The sequence below is a fragment of the Pelophylax lessonae genome (assembly GCF_965119305.1).
Source record: "Pelophylax lessonae genome assembly, chromosome: 4".
In the NCBI taxonomy this organism is placed as follows: Eukaryota; Metazoa; Chordata; class Amphibia; order Anura; family Ranidae; genus Pelophylax; species Pelophylax lessonae.
Window position 1 is genome coordinate 599,208,246 of NC_138771.1, and position 20,106 is coordinate 599,228,351.

The window sequence follows — 20,106 nt, forward strand, 5'->3', positions numbered from 1 at the left end:
TGAGTGCTGCTGGCACTGGGGAGCTACATTTTATTGAGGGAACCATGAATGCCAACATGTAATGTGACATACTGAAGCAGAGCATGATCCCCTCCCTTTGGAGACTGGGCTGCAGGGCAGTATTCCAACATGTCAATGACCCCAAACACCCCTCCAAGATGACCACTGTCTTGCCAAAGAAGCTGAGAGTAAAGGTGATGGACTGGCCAAGCATGTCTCCAGGCCTAAACCCTATTGAGCATTTGTGGGTCATCCTCAAATGGAAGGTGGAGGAGCGCAAGGTCTCTAACGTCCACCAGCTCTGTGATGTCATCATGGAGGAATGGAAGAGAACTCCAGTGGCAACCTGTGAAGCTCTGGTGAACTCCATGCTCAAGAGGGTTAAGGCAGTGCTGGAAAATAATGGTGGCCACACAAAATATTGACACTTTGGGCCCAATTTGAAGATTTTTACTTAGGGGGTGTACTCACTTTTGTTGCCAGTGGGTTAGACACAATTGGCTGTGTGTTGAGTTATTTTGAGGGGACAGCACATTTACACTGTTATACAAGCTGTACACTCACTACTTTACATTGTAGCAAAGTGTCATTTCTTTAGTATTGTTACATGAAAAGATATAATAAAATATTTACAAAAATGTGAGGGGTGTACTCACTTTTATGAGATACTGTATATCTGTTTTAGCTGTATTAAGTTAGGGATTTGTTGTTGAATATAAAGTTTAGTGTCTGTATTCCACTATCAATGTGACAGTCATTTGTGACTTTATTGTATAATAAACCTTAATTTATTTTTCTAGTTTCGTCATCCGTATTTTTACTCAATTTTATTGTGTTTTAAAGGATATTTGCATTATAGCAAAGAATTTCAGGAGTAATTAATTGGTCAGCATAATTATATTTGTAATTTATTTTTAAATTAGAGGCACAGCCATGCATCGATCAATTAAACAATCAATAATGCTAATTCAATTAATTGTTCTAACATCCTGACATGCATGATAAAAACTGTCCTGTCTCTGCCTCCGAAATTGTTGTTGTGTATTTAAAAGGCTGACATAGGTTGCAAGAAGTCTGTACCATATGTCTGACCTTTGGGAACTGAGTGGAGAGTAGTTATCTGTCTAAGAAGGATACCCGCACAATCCCTTGTGAATTAAATGGCAAAAGTAAACCAGGTCTCACAGATGAACCCTGTGGACGAGGGGGATGGGGATTTTAGTGTGCCAAAAATGCCAATTAGATAAAATGCAAATTATAAAAATATACATTTTATTTAAGACAAGGAAAAATAACAACATTATATGAAAATACAAGATCTAGAAGTTGTATTGCAGCACATCCTATGTGTTCTATGATCTATGTTCTATGATCCATCGTATTATAGGATGTGCTGCAATACACCTTCTAGATACTGTATTTTCATATGAAGTTTTTATTATCTTCTTGTCTTAAATAAAATGTATATTTTTATAATTTGCATTTTATCTAATTGATATTCTTGGGCACACTAAAATCCCCATCCCTCTCGTCCACAGGGTTCACCTGTGAAATAATACAATCTAATTTTTATTTCAAGATAAAACTTGCATTATCTCTACCACTTCAGTTTTGGCCTAGGGAAACTATTTACATGAAGTGCAGTATTTTTGGGCTGCTGCCTCTGAAATAACCAGTCAAATTTCTATTTCATTATAAAACTGCCTCATTTATCCCTCTTCTATTGCAGCCCAATCAAGCTGCTTACATACTCTCCAACAATGAACTGTGCTATATATCTGACTATTATCTCTGAAATATGTCACTGTAATTTTTATTTCAGCTAAAAACTGCTTCCTATTAAAAGAGCAAAACTAAACCCTGGGTGGCTAAACTCCAACATAAAAATGCATATTAATGCTAAAAAAAAGGCCTTCAGAAAATACAAGGCTGAGGGGTCATTGGCAGTATTCAAGCATTACAAAGAGTGTAATAAGAAATGTAAAGACGAAATCAAGGCGGCTAAAATAGAACACAAGAGACATATAGAGGAAGAGAGTAAAAAGAACCACAAGAAATTCTTTAAGTATATAAACAGTAAGAAAGTGAGGCCAGAACACATTGACGACAAAAGACGACACATAAAAGACGACAAAGGAGATTTGGCCACAGAGGACAGGGAAAAGGCGGTAGTGTTAAATAATTTCTTCTCTTCAGTCTTCACAAAAGAATTGGGGGGCTACACTAAACCAGCTTGTAAGGCCAAACTAAATAACAAACCTCAGGAAGAACCGCCATGGCTAACAGAAGATAGACTTAGAACTAAACTAGAGAAACTTAACATAAATAAATCACCGGGAACGGATGGCTTGCACCCAAGGGTTCTTAACCGCTTCCATACAGAGCAGTTAGACCCCCTTCCTGCCCAGACCAATTTTCAGCTTTCAGCACTCTCACACTTTGAATTACAATTGCTCAGTCATGCTACACTGTAACCAAACAAAATTTTTATCATTTTTTTCACACAAATAGAGCTTTCTTTTGGTGGTATTTGATCACAACTGGGGTTTTTTTTTTTCGTGATATAAGCAAAAAAAGAGCAAAAATTTTGCAAAAAAAACACTTTTTTTTAGTTTCTATTATAAAATTTTGCAAAAAATTAATTTTTCTTCATACATTTGGGCCAAAATTTATACTGCTACATATCTCTGGTAAAATTAACCCAAATTAGTGTATATTATTTAGTCTGTGTGAAAGTTATTGAGTCTAGAAGCTATGGTACCAATTACTGAAAATTGATCACACCAGATGTACTGATGGCCTATCTCCTTTCTTGAGGCCCTGAAATGTCAGGACAGTACAAATACCCCCCAAATGACCCCTTTTTGTAAAGTAGACAGTCCAAGGTATTTAGTAAGAGGCATGGTGAGTTTTTTGAAGTTATAATTTTTTCCCACAATTCTTGGGAAAATGAAGAAAACATTTTTTTTTCTTTTTTTTTCCCAAAACGTTGTCAATTTATAAGCTATTTCTAACACATAGCATGTACACAGCAAAAATGACACCCCAAAATTCATTCTGCTACTCCTTCTGAGTATGGTGATACCACATGTGTGAGACTTTTACACAGCCTGGCCACAAAAAGAGACTCCACGTCCAAGTAGCACCATAAGGCGTTTTAGGAGCATAAATACACATAAAACTTTCTTACTACCTATCACACTTTTCAAGGCCCTAGAGCAACAATACAATGGAAAAGTCCACAAAATTACCCCATTTTGGAAAGCAAACACTCCAACGTATATTCTATGAGGCATTATGGGTCCTTTGAACATGTCATTTTTTTCCACAAGTTTTTGGAAAATGTGGGAAAAAAATAAAAACTTTTTTTTTTACACAAAGTTGTCAATTTATAGGATATTCCTAACACATAGCATGTACATCGCAAAAATGACACCCCAAAATACATTCTGCCACTCCTCCTGAGTATGGCAATACCACATGTGTGAGACTTTTTCACAGCCTAGCCATATAGAGGGGCCTAAACATCCAAGGAGCATCATCATGCATCCTAGCCACTTGCCTAGGCCTATTTTTGACATTTGGTGTTTACAAGCTAAAATCAGTTGTTTTTGCTAGAAAACTACTTAGAACCCCAAAACATTATATATTTTTTTTTAGCAGAGACCCTAGAGAATAAAATGGAGATTATTGCAATATTTTTTATCACACCGTATTTGCGCAGCGGTCTTCCAAACGCAATTTTTTGGGAAAAAAATCACTTTTTTTAATTAAAAAATAAGAAACCAGTAAAGTTAGCCCAATTGTTTTCCATAATGTGAAAGATAATGTTACGCCGAGTAAATAGATACCCAACATGTCATGTTTCAAAATTGCGCACGCTCACAGAATGGTGACAAATTTTGGTACTTAAAAATCCCCATAGGCGACATTTTAAAAATTTCTACAGGTTGCTATCTTAGAGTTACAGAGGAGGTCTATGGCTCAAATTATTGCTCTTGCTCTAACGATCGCGACGATACCTCACATGTGTAGTTTGAACACTGTTTACATATGTGGGCGGGGTTTCCGTATGCGTTCGCTTCTGCGCGCGAGCTCGCGGGGACACGGCGCTTTAATTTTTTTTTTTTTTTTTTTTACTATTTATTTTATTTATTATTTTTTATTTTTACACTGTTTTTTTAAAAAAAAAAAAATTTGATCATTTTTATTTCTATTGCAAGAAATGTAAACATTACTTGTAATAGAAAAAGGCATGACAGGACCTCTTTTTTGTGACATCTGGGGTCAAAAAGTCCTCAGATCTCACAAGTACACTAAAAGATAGAAAAAATAAAAAAAAAAAATTAAAAAAAAATTAAATAAAATGAAAAAAAAAAAAGGGACCTTTAAACTGGTTGCTAGGCAACGACGTTTGCCGTAGCTCCGGTCCTCCAAGACCATAGAGTCGAGTGAGGGCAAGCTTGCCCTCACTCGACATCCTGTCTGTGAGGATCTGGGACCGGATCGTTTTCCCCGCTGCCGGCGGGTCCGGTAAGCGGGGAAAAGGACCAGAATGCAGCGGGAGGGGGGGGGGCACCTCTTCCGCCACCCCGGAAGGGTGATCCCGCGGCGAATCTGCCGCTGGGACCACCCTTATCGGAAAGCCAACCGTCCACCGTTTAAAAAAATACCAGGGTTATGGCAGCTATCTGCTGCCATAACACCGGTATTTAGGTTTAAACGGACGACGTATGTTAACCTTTTTGGACTTAGACATGGTGGCTGTATGAAGGGTGACAGGTACTCGGGTACTTTGCTGGGCAGGTGACAGGTACTCTGGTACTGATGAGCAAGTGGCAGGTACTCGAGTACTCCGATAGGCAGGTGACAGGTACTCGGGTACTCTTATGGGCAGGTGACAGGCAGGTGATAGGTACTGATGAGTAGTACTGATACTGATAGGTGATACTGATACTGTACTGATGGGTACGGATGATCAGTACTGATACTAATAGGTGATAGGTACTGATGGGTACTGATGAGTACTGATGAGTAGTGATGGGTAATGATGAGCAGGTGGCAAGTACTCGGGTACTTCAGGTGTCAGGTACTCTGATGAGCAGGTGGAAGGTACTCGGGTACTCTGTTGGGTAGGTGACAGGTACTCGGGTACTCCGATGACGGGTACTCAAAGTACCAGAGTACCTGTCATCAGAGTACCCGAGTACCTGTCATCAGAGTACCCGAGTACCTGTCATCAGAGTACCCGAGTACCCGTCATCAGAGTACCCGAGTACCTGTCATCAGAGTACCCGAGTACTTGTCATCAGAGTACCCGAGTACCTGTCATCAGAGTACCCGAGTACCTGTCACCAGCCCATCAGAGTACCTGTCACCAGAGTACCCGAGTACCTGTCATCAGAGTACCCGAGTACCTGTCATCAGAGTACCCGAGTACCCATCATCAGAGTACCCGAGTACCTGTCATCAGAGTACCCGAGTACCTGTCACCAGCCCATCAGAGTACCTGTCATCAGAGTACCCGAGTACCTGTCATCAGAGTACCCGAGTACCCATCATCAGAGTACCCGAGTACCTGTCACCAGCCCATCAGAGTACCTGTCATCAGCCCATCAGAGTACCCGAGTACCTGTCATCTGAGTACCTGATGGGTTGGTGACAGGTACTCGGGTACTTTGATGGGCTAGTGACAGGTGCTCTTTATTGGGGGGGGGGGGCAATCAGTGTGGTTGGGGTGCACTATGATTGGTAACTAGCTGTTACCACAATCTCCTCCTCACACAGGATCAGTGTGTGAGGAGGAGAACACGGTGACAGCTAGTTACCGTGTTCTCTGATGACATTTGTGACCGGCTGTGATTGGACACAGCCGGTCACGTGGTAAAGAGCCAATTTCATTGGCTCTTTACCTAGATCGGGGATGGGCTCTGTCCGAGGGACGAGCCTCGTCCCCGATCGCCGCGCTGCGCGCCCCCGGGGGCGCGCATTAAGGAAGGAACGAGCGGCTCGCGCTGGAGCCGCTCATGTGATCGGCTGTGATTGACACAGCCGATCACGTGGTAAACAGCCAATTTCATTGGCTGTTTACATTGATCGGGGTTGGGCTCAGTCCGAGGGACGAGCCTCACCCCCGATCGCCGCGCTGCGCGCCCCCGGGGGCGCGCAGTAGCGGGGAGATCCGGGCGCCGTCATATGACGTCGGCCCGGATCGAGAAAGGATTTGTGCCGACGTCATTTTACATGACGCGGTACGGAAGGGGTTAAAGAGCTCAGCCAGGTGATTGCCAGACCATTATTCTTGATCTTTAAGGATAGTTTACAGACGGGTATGGTGCCAGCTGATTGGAAAAAAGCCAACGTGGTATCAATGTTTAAAAAAAGGGCAGAGATATATCCCGGGTAACTATAGGCCGGTCAGCCTAACATCAGTAGTCTGCAAGATTTTGGAGGGGATGTTAAGGGACCACATACAAGACTTTAGTAATGAAAATGGTATTATTAGTAGTAATCAGCATGGATTCATGAAAAATCATTCTTGCCAAACCAATCTATTAACCTTCTATGATGAAGTGAGCTGCCACCTAGATAAAGGTAAGCCTGTGGATGTGGTGTATCTGGACTTTGCAAAGGCCTTTGACACCGTTCCCCACAAACGCTTACTGTTTAAACTAAGGAAGTTAGGTATGGACCATAAGGTGAGTACCTGTATACAGAACTGGCTCCAGGGTAGAGTGCAAAGGGTGGTGATTAATGGGGAGTACTCGGATTGGGCGGGTGTGGAAAGTGGGGTCCCCCAGGGTTCTGTCCTGGGACCTGTCCTGTTTAATTTATTCATAAATGATCTAGAGGAGGGGATATCTAGTACAATCTCAGTATTTGCGGATGATACTAAACTAAGCATGCCAATATCTTCTATGCAGGATGTGGAAACCTTACAAGCGGACCTGAACAAAATAATGGGGTGGGCAACTACATGGCAGATGAGGTTTAATGTTGAAAAATGTAAAGTAATGCACTTGGGTGCCAGAAACCAGAAAGCAAGCTACCCACTAGGGGGGGAACCTCTGGGTGAGTCTAGGATGGAAAAGGACCTGGGGGTACTCGTAGACAACAGGCTTGGCAGTGGCATGCAATGCCAAGCCGCTGCAAGCAAAGCCAACAGAATATTGGGATGCATAAAAAAGGGGATTCACTCCAGAAATAAAGAGATTATTCTCCCTCTCTACAAGACTCTGGTTCCAGCCACATCTGGAGTATGCTGTCCAGTTCTGGGCACCGGTCCTCAGGAAGGATGTGCTGGAACTGGAGAGAGTCCAGAGAAGGGCAACAAAAATAATTAGGGGAATGGAGGACATCAGCTATGAGGAAAGACTACAAGCACTGAACTTATTCTCTCTGGAGAAGAGACGATTAAGGGGGATATGATATCAATGTACAAATACTGTACTGGCGACCCTAGCATAAGGAAAAAACTATTCAGAGAAAGGGAATACAATAAGACACGTGGCCACTCACTAAAACTAGAGGAAAGGCGGTTTAACCTTAAAATATGTAGGGGGTTCTTCACTGTAAGAGAAGTAAGGATGTGGAATTCTCTTCCACAAGCAGTCGTATCAGAAGGGAGCATCGATAGTTTCAAAAAACTATTAGATGGGCACCTTAAAGACCACAACATACAGGGGTATACCATGTACGGTTAACAGCAAACACACACGCACATCATAGGTTGAACTGGATGGACGAATGTCTTTTTTCGACCTCACGAACTATGTAACTATGTATCTGGAGTGTTGGTTTGTGTTTACAAAGTGCTGTTGTGCACTCTACTTTGACACATTAATCCCACATGGCCCCGTACTAACAATTGGGACACGGAACTCCCGATTCTGGGTCACCTCATCACTGTAATAGCCTCTGATTGGCTATCACAGTGGTCAGTCACTATGAAGCCTGCCCTCGTGTTTTTTCTCCCTGGGAATGAAGGAGAGAGATACATCATATCTCTCTTTCTTTCCTTGCAGAGAAAAAAAAAAGTGGGTAAAAAAGAAATAAAAAAATAAAATAAAAAAAATACCTAGATCAAGGTTTGATCTAGGTCAGCATCAGGGATAGTGTTAGGGTCAAAGGTCAGGGTCAGTATTTATTTTTTTGGACGTGATTTTTTTTTTTTTTTAAATTAGTATCAGTGTCAGTGAGCAAAAAACTAAACGCGCACTATTGTTTTTGGGCTGTACTATGGGTACAAACAGCAACTAATATACATATATGTAGTGGTCAGCAGAAGAATTTAATTTGAGTTTTTTACTTTTTTGGGCCAGTTTTCCTTTGATAAAAAAATCAGGAGCTATCCGTTACCATTTACCACCAAATGAAACCCCAATTTGTCGGTATAATTCACCTGAATGCAGAAAGAAGTTGTGATGATATGTACAGTCATACAAACACATATCAAAGTTGAAAAATTGTGCTTAGGCAATAAGATTTGTTTTACTCTTAGGCGCAAAGAGGTTATTAAACTTTTTAGCTAGAGTGTGGTACTGGTAAAATGTAGGGATAGACCGATATTGTTTTTTCAGGGCCAATACCGATACCGATATTTTGGTCACAACGTATTGGTATCGGCCGATATGGGCCGATATTTTGTACATTTAAAGTTTTGAAAAATAAAGACAATTTTTGACACAAATCTGGTACTGAACATGTTAATTTTTGTTTCATACTTATTGACTGGCTTTCTGGAACCCTGTGGTGGGTGGATGGCTGTCTGGCACCCTGTGGTGGGTGGGTGGCTGGCTGTCTGGCACCCTGTGGTGGGTGGCTAGCTTGCTGGCACCCTGTGGTGGATGGCTGGCTGGCATCCTGTAGTGGGTGGCTGGCTGGCTGGCACCCTGTGGTGGATGGCTGGCTGGCACCCTGTGGTGGGTGGTTAGCTGGCTGGCACCCTGTGGTGGCTGGCTGGCACCCTGTGGTAAGTGGGTGGCTGGCACAGGGGCTATGGGTGGCTGGCTGGTACAGGGCCTGTGGGCAGCTGGCTGGTACAGTGCCTGTGGCTGGTTGGTACAGGGCCTGTGGGTGGCTGGCTGTCTGGCACCCTGTCTGTGGGTGGCTGGCTGTCTGGCATCCTGTGGTGGGTGGCTGGCTAGCACCCTGTGGTGGGTGGGTGGCTGGCACAGGGGCTGTGGGTGGCTGGCTGGTACAGGGTCTGTGGGTGGCTGGCTGGCTGGTACAGTCCCTGTGGCTTGCAGGTACAGGGCCTGTGGGTGGCTGGCTGGTATAGGGCCTGTGGGTGGCTGGCTGGCTCGCTGGTACAGTGCCTGTGGCTGGCTGGAACAGGGCCTGTGGATGTGGGTGGCTGGCTGGCACCGGGCTGCTGTGGGTGGGTGTATGGCTGTGATACACTCCTGCGAGACTAGTCCCGACTACAACCAAGGCTGTCCAAGGCGAGGGAGGCGGCCTAAGAAGGTAGAATGACGTCACAAAAATATCGGTAATATCGGCCAGTTCCGGGGCCGATACCGATATATCCGGGAAAGTGCGTATCGGCCCTCGATATGTCAGCCTTGCCGATAATCGGTCTATCCCTAGTAAAAAGAATATCACAAACTATACTATGAAACTCTTTTGACACTGTTTGTAGCTATGAAATTGGTGGCTTTAGCTTTATAGAAGTGTAAACTTTCCGATTTTTTTTTTAGCTCTGTTGTATCTGCAGCTTCCACTTCTCAGTTCAAACCTATTACTGATAGATAGAAAATGACATGTCACAGTGAAAACTACCTAAAAAAGCCTTGTTCTTCAGGTTGGAATGAATCATATTGGAGTGATGCTGCTGTATTTAAGGAAGGAATAATGTAAAAGAAAATAATCTATTACACATGCTAAATATATAATTTGACATATTACGATGTCACTGATGCTGTCCATGAGAATTATACTGTTTTACAACACCACATAAAGCTCAAAGACATCTCCCAAGCATGTCATTTAAAAGATTGCTGTTTTTTCCACATATAAAGTGGGGCACTCTCCCTGCTAAACAGTATTTTTTAATTTTTTGAAGTGGTACACGTCCCTTTGGCACTGCCCAGCTCCCTATGCATATTCTTTGACAATACCTTGCCTATTAGCCTTGAAAATGGCTTGAATTGATTTTTCCCCCCTATTGACTTCAATAGGGTTCTAGAAAGTTTCTGGCAGTTCTGAAATTTCTGGAATGAATTTGGTGAACAGTCAGCAAATCAAAAACAGGCTCATTCACTCATCAGTTTTCCGCAGTTATTTGTGAGTGTTTATCCACGTATTTCTTTTTTAAAGATTCACCCACTCAACAGATTCAAGTGGACCTTTCAACCCCAAGGGTAACAAAACTTTGTAGGGCATTTATCAGAACTGGAGCAGGCAGAATCTTGAGCAGCTGTGCATGGAAGCCAACCAGGTTCTATCTTCAATTGTTAAAGCTTAATTGAACAAGCTGAAGATAGTAGCTGATTGGTTTTCTACGCACAACAACTCCAGATTCTAGCTGCTTCACTTTGATAAATTCTCCCTGTTGTGCACATACCTGCATGCTGATCCTAAAAGATAAGCAAGACATTAGTTAATGCAAAGCGTTCTTCTATTACCTACATTTAATTTCCTAGTTGACTGAGGAACTGGTGACATAGCCAGGGCTTCACAGCTGCCCCCTGGAAAGGCTATGCCACCAGTGCTTTCCTGGGAACACTCATCTGTAAAATATGAGACCTTGCAAGATTTCGCAAACTCTTGCAAGATCTTAAGGACATTTTTCCCCCTCAAATGTGTTTTTGCTGGATCATGGAAACCTGTAAACACATTCATGATAGGCTAGGTCTCATACTGCCCATGAGTGAAATTTGGCATAAATGTCATCAGTGGACCGACACAGAAAATGAGCCAGAAGAAGCTGATGGCATTGGCTTTGAACATGGAGGCATGGTTTCTCAAGAGGAGCTGCAAAGCAGCACATGGAAAGGGTAAGAGAGCAAAACATAAGATAGGCAACAATGATTTTTGGTATACCATATTGTACTCTTTAATGCTGGTGCTTTAAAGTGGTAGTATCATCAATTTTACAACATTGCATTATCCAAATGATCTGTGTCAGTATTATATTACCAACATTTTCCCCTGCCTGTTACTTCAGCTGTTCTCCTTCGATTTAGATCGCTGCAATCAACTACGTTACTCGCGCATGCTCATTTTGATCTTATTTTCCGGCAAGATAATGAGCTTGCCGGAATAATCCAGTGTCTATTGCGGGGCTGCGTCATTTCCTCTGCTAGACGTCAGCCCCGTGCTCCCGCGAGACTCTGACCTTCGTTGAGAAGGGGGGGGGGGAGCAATTGTGCATAAGGGATATAGTGGACAGCCTCCTTTTGGCTGTCCAAATGGTGAATGAAACCAAAACGAGACTTGGTTTCGGCGTCTACTGCGCATGCGCGGGATTTCGGAAGAATACACATACTGTGGGCGGAAATACAGCAGCGATCATTAGACGAAAACCACAGCAAGGATGGTGGCGCTCAACATCCCAACAAACCGAACAGAAAATATGAAATTATACAGGTTAGGAAAATGCACAATTGATTGCTTTCACTCAATTACATTGAACATTACATGTTACTGGTGTTGAATGCATTTAAATGATATGCTATGACTGAGTTTACTACCGCTTTAATATAAGGAGAAGGGGGATGTCCACTTTATGTCTACCCCAGTGGAATGGTGGCCGTCAGAGGCCAGCAAGTGGTTATGAACATTTTGTGCTACTGCTTTAAGGCCAAGTTCTAGGACCTTTTCTTAGCCTTAACTCAAAAGTGAAGACTTGCTATCTTGAAGAAAACCTCTAGAACCAATATTTGTGCCTAAGAAGTACAAAGAAAAAAATGACCATTTCTCTTGAATTCCTACTGAAAAATAGCAGTGCATTCCCTGTGTCTAGACAGCCCTGTGCCTTGAGCCTTTATAACCTTATATCTGCAGTGTGATGTAGTTTAAAGCACTGCTGCCTCTAACTGCTAGTCTCATGAGATTTGGCAGTCACTACTGTGCAGCTCACTGTTCTTTTGTTGGAGAGGAAGATTTCTCTGAGGACCTGCAGTACAAGCCTCTCTCTGCTACTGGTTCTTTCCTTTTGTAGATCCGCACTTCCTCCACTTATTCAGTTTTTTTAAAATAGTAATCCACCAGTTATTTGTCCCTATCAAGATGGCCATCTCCACACAGAGGTATAGTGCAGAAGAAGGCGTGGTAAGTCGGTAATGGGGGAAGAGCAGTTGCAGGTAACCACAACTAGTCTTTTGTTCTCTGCCTGCTTATTTTAGGCACAGCTTCCAGGGTTCAGGTCCTATCTGTATAGAGAATATATATTTTATATTTTCTTTTGTTGTTATGATCTTATGGCCAGGACTAAAATACATTAGGATTAACTTTCTTTAACTCATGGACATATTAAATATTGTATATGGACCTTTTGTATGGAATGGCAGGAAGGAGTGACTTGCTTATCTTATTGAAATAAATTCTTAACTATTAAATAAGGCAACACAGACGGTCAATTTGGAAATAATAAGGCCGCGGCCGTTTATTACTGGTTTACCAATATAATAATAAATAACCAATATACATAATATTACAAACCACAACCCAGTCATTAACAACTCAGGTTGTACAATAAATATAACCAAATAAATAAAACTATCCATATATTACATCCAAATTCTCGTCCCCCTCTGCAAAGCAGAAGTGACCCAACCAGATAATAATTATGGACGCGACAAACCAAAGGGGAGGGGGGGAGGGGAACGCTGAGTGGAGATGTCCTGAAGATTGAGCCTTTTCCAGACCGAAGCCGTTCTTAAATAGCCCCCAAGACCACTTTTGGCGGGCACTTTGAGCGGGAATAAAGAGCGGGAAGGCACCCCATTTGCTGCTAAATATAGAGGTGGCCAGAAACTCCCCAGATACCCAGCCTAACTTGCCCAGATACCCAAAAGAGCGGGCTTTTTGAGCGGGAAAGGGGAGCCAGGGAGGCTTAGGAGTCAAAAGGTCAAACCCTCAGTGTAAAGAAGGGGACAAAATGGCTGAAAACCTATAACTAAGATTATTAAACCTACCCCCTTCCGCCATCCCATAGGAAAGTGGGGGCTATAGAAGCCCCTCTTTCTTATATTCTCATATAGAGCCAGAAGGTGAAACTATAGGCTCTCTTTTCAAGATTTCTAAGCTGTTTTTGTCTGCTTTGTTGCAAAAAGTATTTTGTTTACAGAACTCCCTAGATCAAGCTGAAAGTTACACACGTTAACAAATTGGAGCAGTGGCTTTTCCTCCTGTAGGTGAAATAAAGTATAAAGCAATTTTGCAAAATCTTCTTTATATATGGTATTTGTTAATTACCTTAATAGAGGCATCCCAAATAACTTTTTCATAAGGCCCATGTTTGATAATACTGTCCTGTGTACATCCTGTGCTATATATACTGTCCAGGAACAATTTTTCCAGTGGAACCTCTGTTGCTGCTCATCTGAAAGACCACATTTGGAGCCTAAATGAGCAACTTGAAACCCTAGCAAGCAGTGACAACTTAGGGAAGAACTTGTGGCTCATTTAGCAAGTACTGAATAGGGCCAGTGAAGAGGTGGTTGAAGGTGGGCAAGCAAAGGATCCATCGGTAATTGGCTGGGTTGCAAGGCACTTGGCCTAAACACATACCCTAGTAAAGATGGCTGTTGTTAAGAATGTTAGACCTAGGCGCAGTTACGTGACGTGGCGAGAAGAGGTTTGGTCAGGTGGGTGTGATGTCACCCCGGGTTTCCGCTGTCACCTGAAGCTTTCTGCTTGGGACTGGAACATAATGGCGGCCAGCGTTGGGCTTTAATCAGCACGGCTCGTGGCCAGGGCGGGAGGACTTCTAAAGGGCACCAGGGAAACCTTCCCCAGTGATTGGTGTGCCCCGCCGGGACGCTGTCACCACAAACACCGGGGCCATGTATCCCAAACCGGAGAAAGTAAGTTTTGGCTTGCTCAGAGTCTTCGCTGTGGTGGTCCCATTTTTATATGTAGGAACACTAATCAGCAAAAATTTTTCTGCCTTATTAGAGGAGCATGACATTTTCGTTCCAGAGGATGATGATGACGATGACTGAAAGATACATGCCTGCTGGAAGCCATGTTCTTCATTGGTGCCCTATCAATTGGATGATGTTCCTCTGATTCACTGCATGTTCTATAGAGGGATCATTGCCTGTGTGGTGATTCAATAATGTGGGATTGAAAATAATGTATATTAAATTTATTAAAAAAAAAAAAAAAAGAATGTTAGACCTAGAGTAGCAATGTTATTGTCACTAAAAAACAGGGAGACTGCAACAAATTTAAGAAATTCCGAATTGTAGGAACTTCTGTGGTTAGGAAGACAGAGTAATCCGCCACTAAGAACAGGAATGCCAAACAGTGGTGTACTAATGGTGTTTGGGTTTGACAATAATTGCAAGCTCCTCTGCTTATTTCCATTATGCATCTCTCCGTGCTGGGCTGACAGCTTGTAGTTCTGATCAAGTGCATGCCTCACAAATATTTTTATTGGCAGGATCGAAATGAAAAGACATTAGGAGACGTACTTTACAAGAGAAGGTACAAAATAAATACATTTTTCGATTCTGGGTTTAGATTCAGTTCAGCCTGGTGCAGCCTTAAATATTTAAAGAAGACCTAGTCCTAGAGTTCGATATTAAGCAAATGCTGACTTTAGGCAGATACTGTACACCCTGTTGCTCTTCCCCGGCCCATACTTTTTGGGCACTACTGCTAGCAAATTCTGGCTGTCAAAATGACTTCTGGGACTTGCTCTGTATTACATTTAAACCTGCTTCTGTGTAAAATGAAAATTCCAAACCAGGGCTAACTAGTGTTTGGAAGCTTACCTGAGCACTACTAAGTATCATCTTTACATTGTATGCACTTTGCATTTACTTTGTCATTCTTGTGCAGATAAAAAGATTAAGCTTTGCTCAGCATATGATGTCAGTCAAAGCAATCCTTCCTGTACATTTTTCCTTATTATCCTTTTACAAGCCCTTGGTTAACTTAAATCAGCAGTAATTAACTCATCCTTCACTTTAGCTTTTATTTTTATGCTGTTTTTTTTTTTTAATATTAATTACAAACAGTTAAACATATTTTTCCATTTAAATTGCTTTGCCCCTAAGTTTGCTAGTGTTGTGTTTTAAGAATGCACAAACTTTTGAAGATTGCAGCAAAACCACAGTACTTTAGTTTGCATACACTGTACATTGTACATTGAATAATAAAATGAATGAAATAAATTACCCGGTGTGATAAATAAAGGATTTTACAATCTGAAACTTTACTGCTTGTTATAAAAACTGATGATTTGACCTTTAAATTCACAGAACAACTTAAAGTGGCAGTAATTAGCTTACTCAGTATTCAGGATTAGCTATGTTGTTCCATAACTAATCCCATCCGGAACTGGTATAAACAGGCGGCTTACCGTTTTTACAGTAAGATAAGTCCTGGCTGGTGACTGCAGCTAAGAGGTACAATGGAACTTATTTATCTAGACAGTGTCGTCACTGCTAGATGTTCCTGGATATCACTGGCATGTTAGAGACGGCGAGATCGCTGTCATTTTTCAAAGGAAATGGAAGGTCTCATTGCTGATTTCTGTATATATATATATATATATATATATATATATATATATATATATATATATATCCCCAGAAAATGGTTTCTCTCTCTTAACCCTTTAGATAATGTCATAAAATTGAAATTAAACACAAATCATTTTTCTCATTTACTGTTCAGCACTCCACCCTTTTATCATTCTAGTAATACCATTATAACACAGCAAAATCTGTATTGTAACCTTAGGGAAAAGCGAACAATTCAATACCACTGCTAAGACCATATGGCAATTGTGTATTAAGGTTAAACTTTCTTTAATTTCTGGACATTTTCTCAACACAATTCCCCCCTCTCCAATCCTCTAATTTTTTCAATGGCCCACAAAAAAGTTCCCTTAGAGTTATGGTAATGTGCTACTTGTCAGGTTATTAGTAGGTAGCATATATGGTCAACATTTGGTATTATATTATACTTTATTAACTGGTTTTATAGTTGCTTAATAGCCCCTACAATGGGTTGTATTAGTCCCTGGTATGGCCCTTTAAATTCAAATGATTAGGGCTGGATAATGTGGGTATAAATAGGGAGGCAGTATAGAAAGTAGGGCGGGACCTGAAGTAGGCTCCGCCTCGAAACGCATACTCCATAGCAACCACATCATGGAGCTGTATCCCCCTGAGATCCCTCTATTCCTCTGCTCACCACCGCACACGCAGGCGCACTGCGGTCTGCACATACGTACCCAGCGGGGGGGCAGGAGCAGGAAGTGGATGTTGAGCGGGTTGGAGCGGTGTCCAGAGCTACGAGCTGCCACAGGACAGACCGGAGGCCACCCCGGAGGGAGAGGAGGAGTAAGGCATCTACCACAGATGTGCCTGTCCTTAGAGGACTTACATGTGAGTGCAATCCATATGTGTTGTATTGTATGTTAATAAACGTTATCATCCGAGGTCGCTTTTTTTCTCCTACATTGCAGTTGTGCTCCTTGTCAGGCAGGGGAGGACTGGGCCAGGGGGCAAGGGGGCAATTGCCCCCTGGGCAACTCTGATACCCCATAAAAAGGCTGCACTGCTTCTGCCACAGACATGCCTAAATGATTCCTGATGAAGAGAAGTAAGTCCTACTGAGTGCAGGATGAAGACAAGGACAGACCACAGGCCTCCCCCCCCCCCCCCTGCATGGATGGTGTAAACTGCATCTGAGCAGAGGCCAGTTCCATGCCCCACTGGAGAGTCTTCTCCCCTGGCCAGCCCCAACCGAGCTGCCCCAGCTCCCCCCAACCACCCCCTGCTGGCCAGGACAGGAACCCAGATTCAGCTGGTAAGTAGAGAGTGTCTGGAGCAGGGCTTCAGCCTGGAATGGGGGTCAGGAGGAGGACAGGAAGAGGGAGAGTGGGAGGGGGCCGAGTCGCTGCACCATGGGCCTCTGGTTTTTACTTGCCCCCTGGGCCGAAAGTTGCCAGCCTGCCCCTGTTGTCAGGTACCTGACTGGAGGCTGAAGTAATGAGAGGGCTCCCCTTGCTGCTAAGTGCAGAGCACCCCTGATGGTGGTGACAGAGGGTGCTGTGCCCCAAGATGCATGGGTTGCCTGCTGGTGACGCTGTCTGAAGAGACCAGATGTGAAAACACTCACAGTTAGAGAAGGTGGTAACAGCCAAAGATTCTCTGGAGGTGCTGGCATATCTTGACAGTAGAGTAAGCAAAAGCAAGGTAGAAGCCAGGCCGAAGGTCAAACACAGCAGGTCAGTCTGGAGCAGAGACAAGTAGAGTAGTCGAGATGAAGCCGGGGTCAAACACAGAAAATCAATCTGGAATAGATAGGAGCAGGTCCGAGAAGCAAGCCGGGTATAGAGCCAGGAGATAAGCCAGAGCAGGTCAGGGATAAGCCGGATCGGTAACTGGTAATCAAAACAAAGGCACAAGGCACAGGAACACAGGATAAAAGCTGAAGATAATTCAGCAATTTCTGATAGCCACTGGTGTCTTTATATAGGGCCAGTGCATGCCTTTCGCTAATGCTCATGCGCAAATTAGCGCAGCCATATTGGGCATTGGCATATTTGCCAGTTCTTCTTGGACCTCTTCCCTGACACTCCTTTAGGCTCGGTTCACACTTGTGCGATGCGGGAAGGCTGCGAATTCGCAGCCTGTTCCCGCATCGCATCCACACATCTGCCAGTTCACACTGTCATATGCGATACGCAGGGGGTGTCAATTAAATGTTAATGACACCCCCATTTTGATCGCATATCGCAGTGCGATCTGAGAGTTCGCACAGGATCGGATCGCACAAGTGTGAACCACTGTGCGATCCGATCCTGATGCGGCTGAAAAAAATGGTCCTGTGCGTGTTTGGTGCGGATACAGTGCGAATTCAGCCATACAAAGTGTATGGCTGAATTCGCATCCGCATATGAGATCGCATGTAATGAAGGAGCAGTGCGCTCCGAATTACATGCCAACCCCCACAGCCGCAATAATGTGAAACGGCACTCAATGATTTTTGAATAGATGTTTCTTATTACCTCTAATATGTTTTACATAAGTTCATGTATCCTGGCTTTTCATTTTCTTTTGGTGTGTGTGTGAGAAATACTATTTTTTCAGGGGCAATATATGACATATACCACACTTTGGTATTACAAGTTAGTGTGATTACAAGCACTGCATTTATTATATCTGGATATAAACTTGAGGGTATTATTGAACCCAATAGTCTATGTCCTTGTAAATAAAATATGGTACTTTTTAAAGCTGAATGTTTAGTAAAAATGTTTTGGAGGTAAAGCACCATACAAGTTAAAGTATATATAATGGTATCTCCATGCTGTGTCTCCTTCACAGCCACTGGATACTGCCCTGAAATGCTAACCTCCAGCACTATGAAAGGTAAAGTGGAATTCCAGGTCTTAAAAATGCTAATCTTAAAAATCTTAAAAAAGGAAAGATCTGTATACTATTTGCGGCCCGCTCCGGTCTGGTTACATGATTCGGCTCCCCTGGGTCAGCCAGTGCATCTTCAGGGGAGAGGAGGAGAGGAGTGCCAATGGACCATAGTAAGCCTATGGGTGACGTCACAGCTCTAGTCTTTACTCTCCATCCCTGTAGAGGAGATCATGTGACTGGACCGGAGTGGCCTGAAAATGGGTAAGTGTACAGATATTCCTTACACAGGTTATATTTCAGAACAGGTGTTAGGAGTAAGGTGGAGTATTTTTAAGATTTGTTAGATAGCGCCTGGAATTCAACTTTAACAGTAATGGCTTCTACTCAGGAACTCCTGCCTCCTTCAAGATTGATAGAACTCCTTTTTCTACACTCCCATTATGCGCTGAGTTCTGTTAAGTTCTGTAAAGAGGAGATGCTGTCATTCAACCCCTTGATTCTTAATAAAATGTTGAATAATACCAAGTTTATTTATTAATTGTATGACAGTGAGATTCCCTGCCGCTATATAAATGGGTTTAAAAAGGACACAGGACTCTCAAAGAGTCAGTTTGAGAAGTGTTAACGGATGTTTTGAGCAGAGAAAACCGTGTCCTAAGTTTTCTTTGGACTTTTTCATTCTGTAACAGGGCTGAAGTCCTGAAGGTTCCAAAGAGTTTTGGCTGGGACGGAGCCTTCAGTCCTGTGTATGGGCTTTGCTAGTTGCCTACAGCCTGTGTGAGTGCACAATTAGTCAGGATCATTATAAGCCTGATCTGAGCATGGCTCAGGGCAGTTGCTGCCATTTGGAGACAGACCCCTGTCAGGACCGTGTTGTTTCTGTAAGAGACTGTATCCCTGGTGAGGAGGACTTCTTGCCCAAAGTACTGGGAAGGTTGGGACAGCTACCTGGGCCTGGTAGAGCAAAAGAGGGTCTGGGAGGCTGGCAAAGCCGAGGTGGCTAGCGAGTCCAGGAAGGCTGGGTAAAGTCCCGAAGAGAGTGCAAACCCAGGGGGGGGGGGACCATATTTTGAGGCTAGGAGTTGGACTATACAGCAAGGCACTGTAATCACTGTAATCAAGGCTGAGTAAACCTGAGAGACAGGTGGCTTGGTATTTTTTCATTATTTGTTCCTGCGTAAAGTTGAAACCCCTGTGGAAATCCTGGGTCGACCTTTTTATTTTTTTTGTTTAATAAAAGGGGGCTACCTGGCCCTTATCTATAAATACTGTTTGACGTGGACTCACTGTACTGGACAAAGTGCAACTATCACAAGAACTAACATCCCACATATTACAATTGTGAAATATTTTTAAATGTTTCAAACTTATTCAACCTAGAGGTAGAATGAGGCTCTGTTCACATCTTGGGGTTGCTATTACAGGCGTTTTTATGGGCGTTTTTTTTTCAGGCGTTTTTATGGGCGTTTTTGCAGGCGTTTTTTGTGCAGGCGTTTTTAGTTTGACTAGAGACTAATGGAAAACGCCTGAAATCTGCCCAAATAGAAGC